This window comes from Puma concolor, chromosome B2 (assembly GCF_028749965.1).
Source record: "Puma concolor isolate L17-30 chromosome B2, mPumCon1.1.hap2, whole genome shotgun sequence".
Classification (NCBI taxonomy): Eukaryota; Metazoa; Chordata; class Mammalia; order Carnivora; family Felidae; genus Puma; species Puma concolor.
In genome coordinates, this window is record NC_141671.1 from 134,511,344 (window position 1) to 134,525,913 (window position 14,570).

The 14,570-nt window shown below is 38.5% G+C and overlaps 1 long non-coding RNA gene across 12 annotated transcripts in view; it reads right to left on the bottom strand.

Annotated features, from left to right (window-relative positions):
* Positions 1–14,570, bottom strand: part of LOC147581273 (uncharacterized) — a 276,532-nt gene that overhangs the window by 119,899 nt on the left and 142,063 nt on the right. For all 12 annotated transcript variants that reach the window (XR_015251616.1, XR_015251615.1, XR_015251617.1 and 9 more), the window contains one exon: positions 12,163–12,264. This is a non-coding gene — a long non-coding RNA (uncharacterized LOC147581273). The remainder of the gene's footprint in view (positions 1–12,162; positions 12,265–14,570) is intronic.

The window sequence follows — 14,570 nt, forward strand, 5'->3', positions numbered from 1 at the left end:
AAGTTTGTCCTGAAATTCTTATATACCACAATAAAGAACATACCAGAAATTCTCATACATTGGCCTCCAAATGGCATCTCACCACCTCTTGCTCCCAGAAGCAACATAAACTCTTCTTATTTCAGCTCAGAATAGTCACGGCATTCAAGGTACCTCACACCCAGTAAGTTTAACTCAATGCATATTTTTTAAAAAACTACCTTCAGGTAACTTTTGAAGATGTGAGAAAATGAAAAAAATGATATCAATTCTTTTGTCATTTTCAGCTACTTTCCTAGAACTAGATGCATTTGCCGTTTATCATTTTTCTTTATTTTGGACTCATCAGCCAATTTTCAAGGCAATTTGAGTTCACTTCTTGTGAGAGAGTCCTCAGAAAAGTATTCTGTCAAGGGCTTTGGGACAATCAAGATAAATGACACCCCTACATTTTTCTCATACTAATCACCCCTTTATGAATCCATCCAAAAGAATGCACTCCTCTGTGCCAGTCTGCTTTTTATACACCCCTGATGCTGCTGCTGAGTGCTGTCTCTTCCAAGCATCACATTTCATTCTGTCTTGTTCCCCCGTTGAGCTGCCTCTCCACCCAACATTCTATTCTCAGAGTGGCTTTTCCTGGGATTGTGGCTAGTAAGGATGAGCATTTTGGAGGAATGAAAGAATTTACCTTTTATGTAATTCTCACTGTTGGTCTTCAGATATTTATACTTTCCCATTTCTCTACTTACAATTTAGATCATCTGTAAAAAATGCGTATTGTAAATTTGGGGAAATTTGAGCTCACCCCTTGGATCATCCACTGGTTGGTGTCAAATGTTTTCCACAACTCACACAGATCACGTAAAAGAGAAGAATTTTGCACAGCAATCATGGTATGGTAAAATTATCAAAGAGTGGACTTGTAAACTTTCTCTAAGCCAGGCTGGAATATAAAGGAGATTCAAATTTGATTGATACCTTGATGTGAGTGATATGGTGGAAAGAATACCAAACTGAGAGCCACAGCGTTGGTTTCTCCACTTTTTTTTTTATATTTGCCAGAACTGATAATGAGAGTTTGTTGTTAAAATATAGATGGAAAAAAAGAACTAAGGAAATCTGCACTAACCCAGTAACAGGTCTATTCTGGACCTCAAAGGAGAGGAATAAAGTGTGGGATTTAGAAAATAATTTAGGATCCAAAGTCGCTTCACTACCAACATTAACTTGTAAGTTTCTAGACAATTTCTTGCCAATACTGTGACTCAGCTCCTTATCTCTACTGCTGTATATCTTTTAGCTTCTGCTTAGTCATGACATCTGTACTTTGAACTTCAAAGTATTCATAACCTCTACACACTCACAGTTTCTCATGACCACTGCCATCTTATAGCCTCTGATACCTGATTTCTGTGTCTTTTTTAGCATTAGCCTTTATTACATGTAGAGGACTCTCCTGGTATTTTGCAGTCAAAATCTCCAAGGAAGAGAATCTGATGAGGCTTATTTAATCACTATCATTTTGTTTGGGCTAAGGCCCCATGCTAGATATCTCATGAGCTGCTTCTAGCCAATAGGTGAATCTATAATTCTGGAGACAATTTCCTAGTCCTGACCTAATCAGCTGCTACTGGTGGGATATAATCATGTGGTAATTGTATGTGGTGTGTTTTTTTTTTTTTTTTTTTTTTTTTTTTTTTTTTATCAAGAAGCCATCTATCACTAGCCAGGGCTATGTGCTGGGCACAAGACTTCTTTCCCAGTGAGCTTGGCTTCTTCAAGACCTGCTACCACATCTATAACAGGGAAAGTTGGATCACATACTCTAATAAGTCATTTCAAACTCTAAGCTACAAGAGTCTATTTTGGGGGTTGTTTGTTTTGTTTTTTGTTTTTGTTTTTGCTGGTTTTTCGTTAGTTACTACTGGGTTAGGTATTCTAGATGTTGAGGAAATGCAGTGACTGAGAACGATCAGGTGTGTAACAAGATTCTGGCAGGAATAAAAATTTACCACAGACGGTACAAATTAAATGGTTTTAATGAAAGAGCTACTTAGATATGTTGGGAAATATTTAGGAAATAAACAAGAGAAATCAATGCACCCCAGGATCAGCAACAGTAAGAAGCCACTACCATATGTAACGAATGGGCAAGGTGTACATGAGGTTACAGAAACCAATGAGACTATACTTTATACCTCTTGACTCTGCCCTCTGCTCTCAGAGGCTGAAAACTACTTCATCTTGACTCACTTGTTCTCCTATTTCCAGTTGGATTTGGCTAATGGGAAGTCATAGCAGGGGACTAGACTTGAGAGGAGTAAGTCAAACAAAATAATCGGCACATGGAACTTATCATCAAGTAGAGTAAACAGGTAAAAAAAAATTAAACTAATACAATAAAATACAACAAAGAGAAGGGGGTAAAGAGGATAGATTTTTAAGGAGGGAAGGATTATTTTAGCATATTGGAAAAAAATAGCACATGTTGACAAATGTCCATCATTTTATAAAGAGATAAACGGCACTTGCCTTGGACTTTTTTGTTTGGGAACATTCGACATGTGAAGTGAATGTATGTGACATACGCAAACATGAACATAAAAAGTAAAGCAAACACCCAGGAACCACCACCAATCAGAAAAGAAGCTATTATTGGCACCACTGACTGCTTTTCATCTTCCTTTTCTCCATTCTCACTCTACGCCAATAGAACTCACTAGCCTGAATTTTAAGTTTTAATCACACTCTCTCGTTTCTTTTAATATATATTTTGTTTTGCTTATTTTCTGAAATTTACAATATTGAAATCTTGTATTCATTCTTTAAGGTCTTGCCTTTTTTACTCAATTATTACTTTTTAATATTCACCCACAGGGATGCACAGGGCTGTAGCTCAACCTCACTGTTGAATAGATGTTTCATTATGTGAATATTGTATAATTTGCTCCTCCATTTTCCTAAGGACATTGTGCCAATTGGGTGCCATTATGATGCAGGTGCAAATATTCCTATACTCTCTTTTGGGTATATGAGCAAGTGTTTCCTTATGATATATAATGCATGCAAGAATACAATTGTTGACTTCTGAAGACTGTGCGTGTCCAACTCTACCAAAGAGTGCCACTTGTTTTTCATGCTGGTTGAGTCTGTGTATACTCACCTGATTTATGAAGTCTCCGTCATTAGGTCCTATGGGGTGAATGCTTGCATTCCCCCACAGTTCATCTATTGAAATCCTAGTCCCCAAGGTGATGGAATTAGGAGGTTGGCCCTTTGGGAGTTGATTGGGTTATGAACGGGATTACTGCCCTTATAAAGAGTTCCCAGAGGGTTCCCTCACCCTTTCTGCCGTGTGAGGTTATAGTGAGAAGATGGTCATCTAGGAGGAATCAGGTCCTCTGCCAAACACCAAATACGCTAGCACCTTAATATTGGACTTCCCAGGCTCCAGTCCCATTAGAAATAAATTTCTGTTGTGTTATAAATTGTTAACGCTGTTTGTTATGACACCCCAAATGTACTAAAACACAAAGTATGTATATTATATTTTGTGTACGTATTCATAGGACAAGTATGTAATGGTAATTCATTGCACTTTTAAATAGAACTACCGTAGTGAGGTTTATTGCTTTTTTACACAATTAATGCATACTGTGTTTCCATTTCTGTGAAATATCTGTTCATATCTTTTACTCATTTTTCTGTTGGGTTGTTGTTTGAATTTTCTTTTTAATTCCTAAGACTTCTTTCTATATTAGGTATGCTGATTCTTAATCTGTCTCTGTATTGCAAATATCCCTTTCCACTTTGGAGCTTTGTCTTTTCTCTTTCTTTATAGAAACTTTTGATAAATTCCTTTTGCTGTTGTTGAATTATTCAATATTTTCTCAACTGTGCACTTTTTTCTGGCTTTAAGAAGTCTTTCTTGGGGCACCTGGGTGGCTCAGTTGGTTGAGCAATGGACTCTTGATTTTGACTCAGGTCATGATCTCACGGTTCATGGGTTCAAGCCCCATGTCAGACTCCTCGCTGACAGTGCTGGATCCTGCTTAGGATTCTCTCTCTCCATCTCTCTCTGCCCCTCCCACTTACACTCGTGCACTTGCTCTCGCTCTCTCTCAAAGTAAATCAACTTAAAAAAAAAAGTCTTCTTAGAGAGACATTCAAGATGGTGGAATAGGACTTCCTTACCATCATCTTCCCACAGAACTTCAATTTTGTTAGTCATCCACAGATGAGAGTACTCTGTGGGAGTTGGAGGCCCAGCAGAGAATCCCAGCATGTGATTGGAGAAAAAAAAAAATCCAAGTATAAACACGTTAAAGTAGATAATAGGAGGGGTTTCATTTTGCCCATGTCACCCCTCACCCTAGGTGGCACAGTTTGGGGCCAGGAGAGCCCCTCAGCCTGTGATTTCTCTCACAAGGGAAAGCAAGTGTGCGTCAGTGAACTCTGACTTCCCTACCTGTGCAGGAAAAGGGTCACCTCTTCACCTAATCATAAAAATGTTCTATTGTGTGGTTATTCTCATGCACATAGTAGGCACGGTAGGTTTTCTTTAATGTCTTTTAGTAGTTCAATTTCTTTCAATAAAGGTTTGTACATCTATGGTTTGGTTTATTTCTTTTTTTTTTTTTTTTTTAAATTTTTTTTTCAACGTTTTTATTTATTTATGGGACAGACAGAGACAGAGCATGAACAGGGGAGGGGCAGAGAGAGAGGGAGACACAGAATCGGAAACAGGCTCCAGGCTCCGAGCCATCAGCCCAGAGCCTGACGCAGGGCTCGAACTCACGGACCGTGAGATCGTGACCTGGCTGAAGTCGGACGCTTAACCGACTGCGCCACCCAGGCGCCCCATGGTTTGGTTTATTTCTATATGTGTTATTTTTTTATAATGCTAAATATCCTTTCAATTGATTTTTAAGCTCTACTGATATTTTCAGGTAGTAATCTTACATTTAAGAACATTGCTAAACTAGCACTATTGCTAATAATTTGACTGTGTGTCACTTGGGTTTTACTAGGACAAAAATCATGGTAGTTTTGTTTCTTTCCAATCACTTTATATTTTATGTTTCTCTGGTGCACAACTGAGAATGTCAAGAACAATGATAAATTAGTGCTAGTAGTCAATCGTTGCATTCCTGATTTTAAAAGGAATGCCTACCATGTTTCCTTAAATGCTATGTTTATCATAGATTATTGGCAGGTGTACTTGTCAGGCTGAGTTCTCTTCCTATTTTCAGGAGTTTTTATTTGTGAATTATTTATTTATTTATTTTTGAATTGTGAATGATCAAATATTTTGCTATAAATGTTGATAAGAACATTTTCCCCATTAATCTGTTACTATGTCATCACTTTTATATGCCTGGGATATATGAAAATTAATTGTGATACCTTACCTTTGTTAACACATTGTTGGATTTAATGTGTTAAGATTGCGTTTATAACTCTGAACATACTTTAATTCAAGGAACTTGCCTATAATCATTCTTTCTTTCATTGCCTTTGGAATTGGTGTTATCATTAGACTGGGCTATAGAATATGTTGAAAGTATGTTCCTTTTTTTTATGCTCCAGAAGAATTTACATAAGATTGCAGATATGTATTCCTTGGATTCTCCATAGCTTTTACTTATAAACTATCTTGACCTTGTATTTTCCTTGTGAGAAGACTTCAAATTATTAATTCAATTGTTTGTGGTTTTAGATCCATTAAGGTTTTATATTTCTTCTTGAATAAATTTTATTTTCTATTTTTCTAATATTTTTCTATTTTGTGTAAATTTTTGTTTTCGGCATAAAGTTTTCCAGAATTATTATCTTTTATCACAATTTTGTCTCTAATGATATCTCTTTTTTTATTGCTCATATTGTTTATTTTTCTTGTACATCAATTATGTCGGGGTTGGAGGATTTTATTTTTTCCTTGCTAAGGAAGCAATTTTTGCTTTTATTAATTCCAACATCTGTTTGTTTCTATTTCATTGATTTATACTCTTCTCTTTGTTATGCACTAGCCTCTATTTCATTTAAATTTGTTCTCTTGTTCCTTTCGTAGCTTCTGTTGTGGATGCTTAGCTCATGATTTGGGACCTTATTTTCTCATAGTGGGTTTAAGTCTGTAAATTTGCCTTAGTCTAAGGACTACTTAATTTGTGTCCCACAAGGCTGAGAAGTACTCTTTTTTTTTTTTTTAATTTTTTTTTTCAACGTTTATTTATTTTTGGGACAGAGAGAGACAGAGCATGAACGGGGGAGGGGCAGAGAGAGAGGGAGACACAGAATCGGAAACAGGCTCCAGGCTCTGAGCCATCAGCCCAGAGCCTGACGCGGGGCTCGAACTCCCAGACCGCGAGATCGTGACCTGGCTGAAGTCGGACGCTTAACCGACTGCGCCACCCAGGCGCCCCTGAGAAGTACTCTTAAAATTATTTTCATTATTCTAAATATGCTCTAATTCCTTTCTAATATTATCTAATATTATCTTTGGCCTTAGATAATAATACTATCTAATTCCTTTCTAATATTATCTAATAAACATGTTATTCAACATGTTTTTAAATTTCTAAATGCAAGGGATTTCTAGAAATTATTCTTTGTCTCCTGATTAATTGCACTGTGGTCAGAACCATGATGTGTATAATACTGACTCATTGAAATCTGTTGAGGTTCACTTGCTCTATGGTCGACAAACTTTGTATTTCTATAATATGGGTCCTTTGATGTTTATTGAGACTTAATTGATGGTCTTAAATATGATTGATTTCCAAAAATGTTTTCGGTGATTTTGAAAAATATGTCTATTTTCCAATAGAAAAAATGCATTGTCTACTACATGATGCTTCTTCATTGTGCTATTCAAATGTTCCAACTACTTGCTGGCTCATTTATCAAAAACTGAGAGTGTTGTATTAAAACATCCCATTACCATTCTGGATATTTCTGTTTCTTCCTGTAATTTTGTCAAATTTTTTTTACTTTATTTTTAATCTCTGCTGCTATATTCTCAAGAGGTGTTATGTTCTCCTGACAGATTTAAACTTTATTAATATACAATGATATTCCTTATCTCATGTGATAAAGATCGTTCTGTCAAAAGGTCGACATTGTGACACCATGATATTAGTTAGAACCATATGAAATTGCCAATTTTGTAGATCAAATTGCAATTTTGCATTGCAATCTAATAGCATTGGAAGTTTTGTTGATATTGTGTGCTTATGTATGGTTAAGTGTGTCTCTTTTAAACAGAATGAAGCTTGATTTAAAAAAAAATGTAGTAGGGGCGCCTGGGTGGCGCAGTCGGTTGGGCGTCCGACTTCAGCCAGGTCACGATCTCGCAGTCCGTGAGTTCGAGCCCCGCGTCGGGCTCTGGGCTGATGGCTCAGAGCCTGGAGCCTGTTTCTGATTCTGTGTCTCCCTCTCTCTCTGCCCCTCCCCCGTTCATGCTCTGTCTCTCTCTGTCCCAAAAAAATAAATAAACATTAAAAAAAATTAAAAAAAAAAAATGTAGTCTGATGATCTATGCCAGTTTTAATGTCTCTTGGTAAACTTAGTATACTTGGATTTACTTCTATCATTTTATTTTGTACTTCCTATTTGTCCCAAAATGTGTGATTTTTTTTTTCTCTTTCCATGCTTTCTTTTTTTTTCCTTTTGCTTTCCAGTCTTTTTCCTTTAACAACTTTGGAATGTAAGTATTCAGTTATTATTTTTTTAGTGATTACTTTGATATTTTAATATGCATAGCTGGCAAAGTCTAACAGTAATCAGTATCTTTACCCTCTGCCCAACAATACAATCAACAATTACTAGGATAAAGTAAATTCTAATCACTTCCTCCCAGTTTCCCACTATTTTAGCCCAAACATTTAGCTCATTGTTGCTTTGTTTTTACCCCACAAATTGGACATTATTATTGATTTATGTAGATGAAATTACATACATTTTGTCCTTCGGGAATTTTAATTAGATACATGTTGGCCCTTAAATTCAATTTCCATGTTTATCAACCTCACTTACATTTTCCATCTACTTGTCACTACCCTCCGTGTTTTATAGGATTTTTAAAGATCTATATCACAGTTCACTAATTTTCTATTTATTTGCTTCCATTACCCTATGTAACACTTTCATTAAGCTTTAAGTGCATTTATTATGGTTTTCAATTCTACAATTTCTAGAAGCTGGTGCTTTTTTAATTATGTGGCTTAACAACCCTGCAGCCCAAAGTTAGAGTTCCTTTCTCAGAGTCTAATGTTTATTCCTACTTACTTTTTGTGCTCTTCCCCAGAATGCAATAGGCCCAACACCTTCTACTACTTCTACTTCCGTTAGTTTACCCGCTAATACTGGTGTGTGGTCTGATGGTCCGTACTTATTTGCTTAGAAGCAACCCTGAATCATGATTCTAGACAATATCACAATGATAAGCAAATGAGACGAACACTTGGCCTCACAGCTACTAAGACTTACTACAGAGCTGTTAGATTAAAAACAGTATGATATCCATTCAAAAAGAGAGAAATTGACCTCAAGACCATAATTTCTGTGAGAAAGACTCATATCTCAGAATTATTTTTATATAATAAAGATGGCATCGCAAATCAGACTATTTAGTAAATGGTGATAATTGCTCATAGTGGAGGAAAATCCATACCTACCACCACATACAAAGATACAATCCAGATATATTAAAGAAATAAATCCAGAGAAACCATAAAGGCAGGAGATAATGTGCCCTAGGGTTAGAGAGGAACTTCTTAAACAAAATTCCAAAAGCATCGTTAATGCATTTAATCACATCAAATTAAGAATTTCTGTGAATAAAGTTAACAAAAAGATGTTGCAGAGATATTATATTTGCCATGTCTAAAACCACAAGGGAATTATTATCTGGGATATATAAGGAACTCATATGCACATGAAGAAAGTTATAAGAATCTCAAATTTTAAAGATGAGTAAAGGATATTTGGGTCAATTCATAGCGAAAAAAACCCAGAGGTTTAACAAAACATATGATTGTTGTCCAAAGTCATTAGTCATCAGAGAAATGCAATTTAAAACAACAAGAAAAGTGATACTACCTTAGGCCCATCAGATCCTAAATACGAAGTAATCAGTGACAAAAACAAGAAACACAACACCATGTATGTAACTTAAAACTACGTGAAATAATGCATGGTTTACATTAATGCTTTCAAAGTGAATAATATAAGCCAAATGTAAGTTGGGAAATTGGAGGTCAGGAGTAGACAAGAGGCCTTGCAAAGACTAATGAGCATCAGATGACCAGAACTGAAGGGGATTACTAAGGAACCCTTGCGTCTTTAGTATAAAGCAAAACCATAGTGCACAGATACTATTGTCATCCTGGATTCCCAATTTCATGGGAAATTCCTAATTTCGTCCTATTCCCAAGATACCCAGCTCGGAAGCACCATCTTCTAAGCTCTGCTTCCCTGAGAATCCCCTGCTTCCCCACAGGCCTACTCATTTTTCTGTACACTGTGGATAAGATAGATGGCTCTTTACTCTTTTTTTTTTTTTTTAACATTTTATTTACTTTTGCAAGACAGGGAGAGAGACAGAGCGTGAGCAGGGGAGGGGCGGAGAGAGAGGGAGACACAGAATCCGAAGCAGATTCCAGGCTCCGAGCTGTCAGCACAGAGCCCGATGCAAGGCTCCAACCCATGAACCTTGAGATCATGACCTGAGCTGAAGCCGGATGCTTAACCAACTGAGCCACCCAGGCGCCCCAATTCTTTACCCTTTATTTATCTTCCCATAAAAATGTAGCACCAGAATAAACAAGTGATGGGGATATGTATGTGTATATATATATATATATTTTTTTTTCCCTCTCATTTTCTTGTATCCTTTATTCTACCCATTCACTCAGAATAATTCGTTGCTTTAGGAAGGGATAATATAGCATAGAAGCAAAGAAAACCTTTTTGGTGCCAAAAGTACAACAAGGAAGTACATAAATCCCAGGCCATAAAACACCATATTTGGAAAATGAGATAAAGAACTAGTCCAGCCTGTCTTCAGACTACATTAAGATGGTAAGGACCGCAGGCGACAAGGAGAATCATAGCAGAAGCAGAGCTGAAACGACTATAGCTTCCTGAGGAGCATGTCCTGTAAGAAGGTCTCCCAAGAGGGAATTGGGAATCCAAGATCACACCCAACTGGGCCACTACCCCCAGGAGGAAAACCAGAGCCATTCAAGACTCCTGTATTCCTATCCCTCATCTTGTCTCCCCAGAGGCATTCAAGACTCCTGTATTCCTATCCCTCATCTTGTCTCCCCAGAGCCAGTCAAGACTCTTGTATTCCTATCCCTCATCTTGTCTCCCCAGCATGGCACCGGGACAGGCCTGAGGCCACCTCGTAGAATATCCTGCAACAATGCAGGAACGATGGCGCCTGTGCCTGACGGCAGAGCAGAGACAGCTGTTCTGAGAGCCCTTCCTAGATGGAAGGTGTAAGGTCGCCATGGGAATAGGGACCCCTTGGATGAGCCCACGTGGATGAAGAGTTTATGTGGATGAAGAATAGTTTCAAGGAAAAGCCATCTCCATCTTTTCTCAGTCTCTGCCCTAGAACTTAGACATAACCACACAAAAATGAGGGACATTCCACTAAACCAGGGGTTCTCAATGTACTGCTATTTGGCACCCCAGGAGACATTAGGCGATGTCTGGAGACACCTGTTGCTGTCACAACTGGGAAGTGCTACTGGACTCTGGTAGGCAGAGGTCAGGGATGCTACTGAACATTCTATAGTGCACAGAACAGTCCCCCAAACCAAGGAATTACCCAGCTCAAAATGTCAGTAGTTTCAAGGTTGAGAAATATTTCCTTAGACTGAGGTTAAATCTTGACCACTCAGCCTAAAAAGAAATGTATAATAAAAATTGTTTATTTATTCTAGAATAAAGAAAATGACACCTAGCCCCTGGTATTAAATGCACAACCATCTACTTATGCTAAGGAATAAATTTTTTTTAATATAAAAGAATCAATAGCCCATCAGTTTGCATTTAATGAAAGGGATCTGAGAAGGGAAAAAAAGTTTAAGTCGCTTCAAAGTAAGACAAAGTGTTCCCACATGAGGAAGAAAGAGAAATGGAGGCATGAAAACAGACACTAAAAGTTCACGACAATATCTGAATCAAATGAGAGGAAGAAAGTCATCCATGGAGCAGCGTGCAGAGAAGGAGTTGTTCCTCACCAAGGACAATGAGAAATATTAGCATTTTTTTAGAGAGGTGAAATTGTATTTCTTCCAAACTCTGTACTTAAAGTTTACTAAGAAGGAGGCATGTGAACCCCAAGACCACCCACTTGCCAAGAAGAAAGCAGAAGGAAAACTTGGAAGCACTTTCAAAACTACCATGAATGAAAGCAAAAGTCAGAAACAATAGGGGCGCTTAGGTGGCTCGGTGGGTTAAGGGTATGACTTCAGCTCAGGTCATGATCTCCCCGTTTGTGGGCTCGAGCCCTGTGTTGGGCCCTGTGCTGACAGCTCAGAGCCTGGAGACTGCTTTGGATTCTGTGTCTCCCCCTTGCTCTGCCCCTCCCATGCTCATGTCCTGACTCTCTGTCTCTCAATAATAAATGTTAAAAAAAATTTTTAAAGCCAGAAACAATAAAAAAAAGGAGGAAAGGAGAAGGGGAGAAGGGAGGGAGAGGAAAGAGGAACACAGGAAGGGGGGCATGGGGGTGGGGAGAGAAAGAATGAGCTAGAAACAATCGCAAGGGGTAATAAATAAATTACTCGTATGTTAATGACATGCCGAAGTGTTCCATTTTTATGTGAAAGCAAATAACTATGAAGTATCACCAACATAAACACTGATTAAAGGAGATGAAATGTCTTGAGATGAAATGTCATAACATTACACAGTGTCAGTTTGCGGTGTTCTCAAAATGTTAATGACCTCCAGCGTCAGCTGCTTCCATTACCAGGGATCTCAGGGGAGAGAAACCTAAGCTGCAGGGCTCCCAGGAGGAGCCCAGAACCTAGTCCCATCACCTTGCTGTTAATAGATAAAACTTCATTGAAAATGATCCGGTGACACTTGGCCATAATTCAGAAGGGACTACACTTTTTAAAAAAGAATTTTTCTTTTATCAGAAAGGACTTGAGTTTATCTTACCGTTTCAATAATGTTCCAGACCTGATTCAGTCAGTCTTCAATACTCTTTGGAATAAGTTTTCTATTCCTCTCACAGTGACATTTCCCCAGCACCGGGAGAACCTGCAGGAAATTTAGGAAGTGAGAGTTCATCATTTTACAAACGAATTCTGCACCAAAAAAAAAAAAAAAAAAAAAAAAAAAAAAAAAAAAAAAAAGGCGTGGGCCAGGCTGAATTTTAACTGTTTTACTAGGACTGATCCCAGAACCCTTCATGAAGTGTTAGAGTATAGTCTCAGTGCCCCTCATACCGTGCCCCTCATTTATTTTAATAAAAAATCATTAGTACCTTCGATGTCCACCATTATTTTTGCCTCAGAGCCAAACAAAATAGGTTATCACCCGGTGGTCACTTTATGGATGAGTCATTCTCTCCCACCTATTCTACTGACCCGGTTTCTCTCACACAGCCAGGACACGTGCTTCCCATCTCCCTGGCGACACTTTGGAACACGGGAACCCCAGTATACATGTATCTGTTGCCTTTGCGCTTCTGCAGTGTGTAAGTACATACCGATGGTTATGGCTGGTGCAGTTTTGTCTGCCTTTGTTCAATGAATGCTTACTGAGTTTTTATTAAACACAAGCCCCCTCAGGTCCCTCTCTCAAAAAATGTCTAATATCAGGAGAGACAGGAAGAACAATATGGGTCAGTATAAATAAGTGTCCTTCCCATGTCCAATTTGAGCGCTCAGTAAATAAGAGGAATAAGATAAGTCTTTCAGCTGGAGATATCAGAGAAGCTTCAGGAGAGTTACACAAAAGGGATTTTGTAAATTTTAACAGAATGGTGACTTTCTATCTGCCCTGAGTAGCCACTAGGTATATCTACATTTAACTTGATTTAGATTTACATTAAGTATACTGAAATAGGGGCCAGCCTGGGTGTCTCCATCAGGTAAGTGTCCGACTCTTGATTTTCGATCAGGTGGGATCTCACAGTTTGCGAGATCGAGCCCCATGTTGAGCACCACACTGTCAGCACAGAGCTTACTTGAGATTCTCTCTCTCCCTCTCTGCCTCCCCCCTTCCCTCTCAAAATAAAGAAGGAAATCTTTAGAAAGGGTATACTGAAATAAAATTTAAAATTCAATCACACTAGCTGCATTTTAAGTGTTCAATAACCACATGCGGCTAGTGGCAACCATATTGGACATTTCCAGCACTGCTGTAAGCTGAAGAAATGGTATAGTTACACATGAGAAACTCCAGGTATTGTATAGGTGGCTAGACATCAGGAAACACTCCACATTTGCTGCAACATAGGGTGGGGAAAAATAGTAGTGGAAGACAGGACTGGAAAAGGAGTTTGAAATCAAATTGGAGTGAGTCTTGAATATATTCGTCTGAAATCAAAGCTTTTGTGAAGCAGAGAACTGAGATTTAGGGTTAATTTGGAAAGGTGTAAGACGATGACCTGAAAAAGCAACTAGACAAGGAGTCCTCAGCCATGGCTGCACATTAGAATGTGGAGGAAATTCCTTACCCAAAACCCAGGCCACATCCCAGATGAATTAAATCAGAATCACTGGGTGTGAGACCCATCAATGGCTTTTAAATATCCCCAAATGATTTCAATAGGCAGGTGTTTGGGGACAGCCACTGGTACTACGTGCATGATGTCATTTCTCCCACTTGTGCCATTAATACCCTCTTTCCTCTGATGAACTTCCCCTTAGACTTTCTACCAAATGCTGTTAGAGTTGCCAATCACTATAAGCTGCTTCCCTGGTCACAAGATGTGGCTTAGGAACCAAACGTTGGCAAATCACAATAGGCTAGTATTGCTGGCTGTGGTGATCGTCCCAGATTTAGACTACAATCCAAGTCAGGCAAATGAAAGCCTGTTCTGAGATTTGGCATACATATTCCTAGCGAGAAGGCTCTCTATTTAATGTAGGAGGCCACTAAACTGGGATGGCATTAGCTTAAAAATCTCTGTGAATGTGTTCCTCTCATTGCCACCAACCCAGCAGTGCAGGGTACAAAGCCATCCACGCAAGAAGATCACAAAATTCGCAGGTACCAGCACAGTTGAAAGATTTGAGGGTGGGAGTGCCAGTAAAGGGAGACAAAGAAGATCTGGTGATATATCTTGGGTTCCTGGTAGAATCCCTGGGGCCAGTTCCCCCTCTGGATTTCCCAGTCATATGAATCAAGCAACGACCTACTACTCTGGTTTGTTTTCTTCCCGCTTAAATTTGAGATGGGTTTGAATCATCATGTTTAATGGTAAAAAATATAGAGATGTAGAATGTGGCTTTGCCAAACATACTTGACCATGTTAGAATACCTCTTAACAACTTATGGAACACTAACCTTTTTTTCCAAAGAGCTACAGAGGATAACTGAAGTGTGAGGGCCCTCTC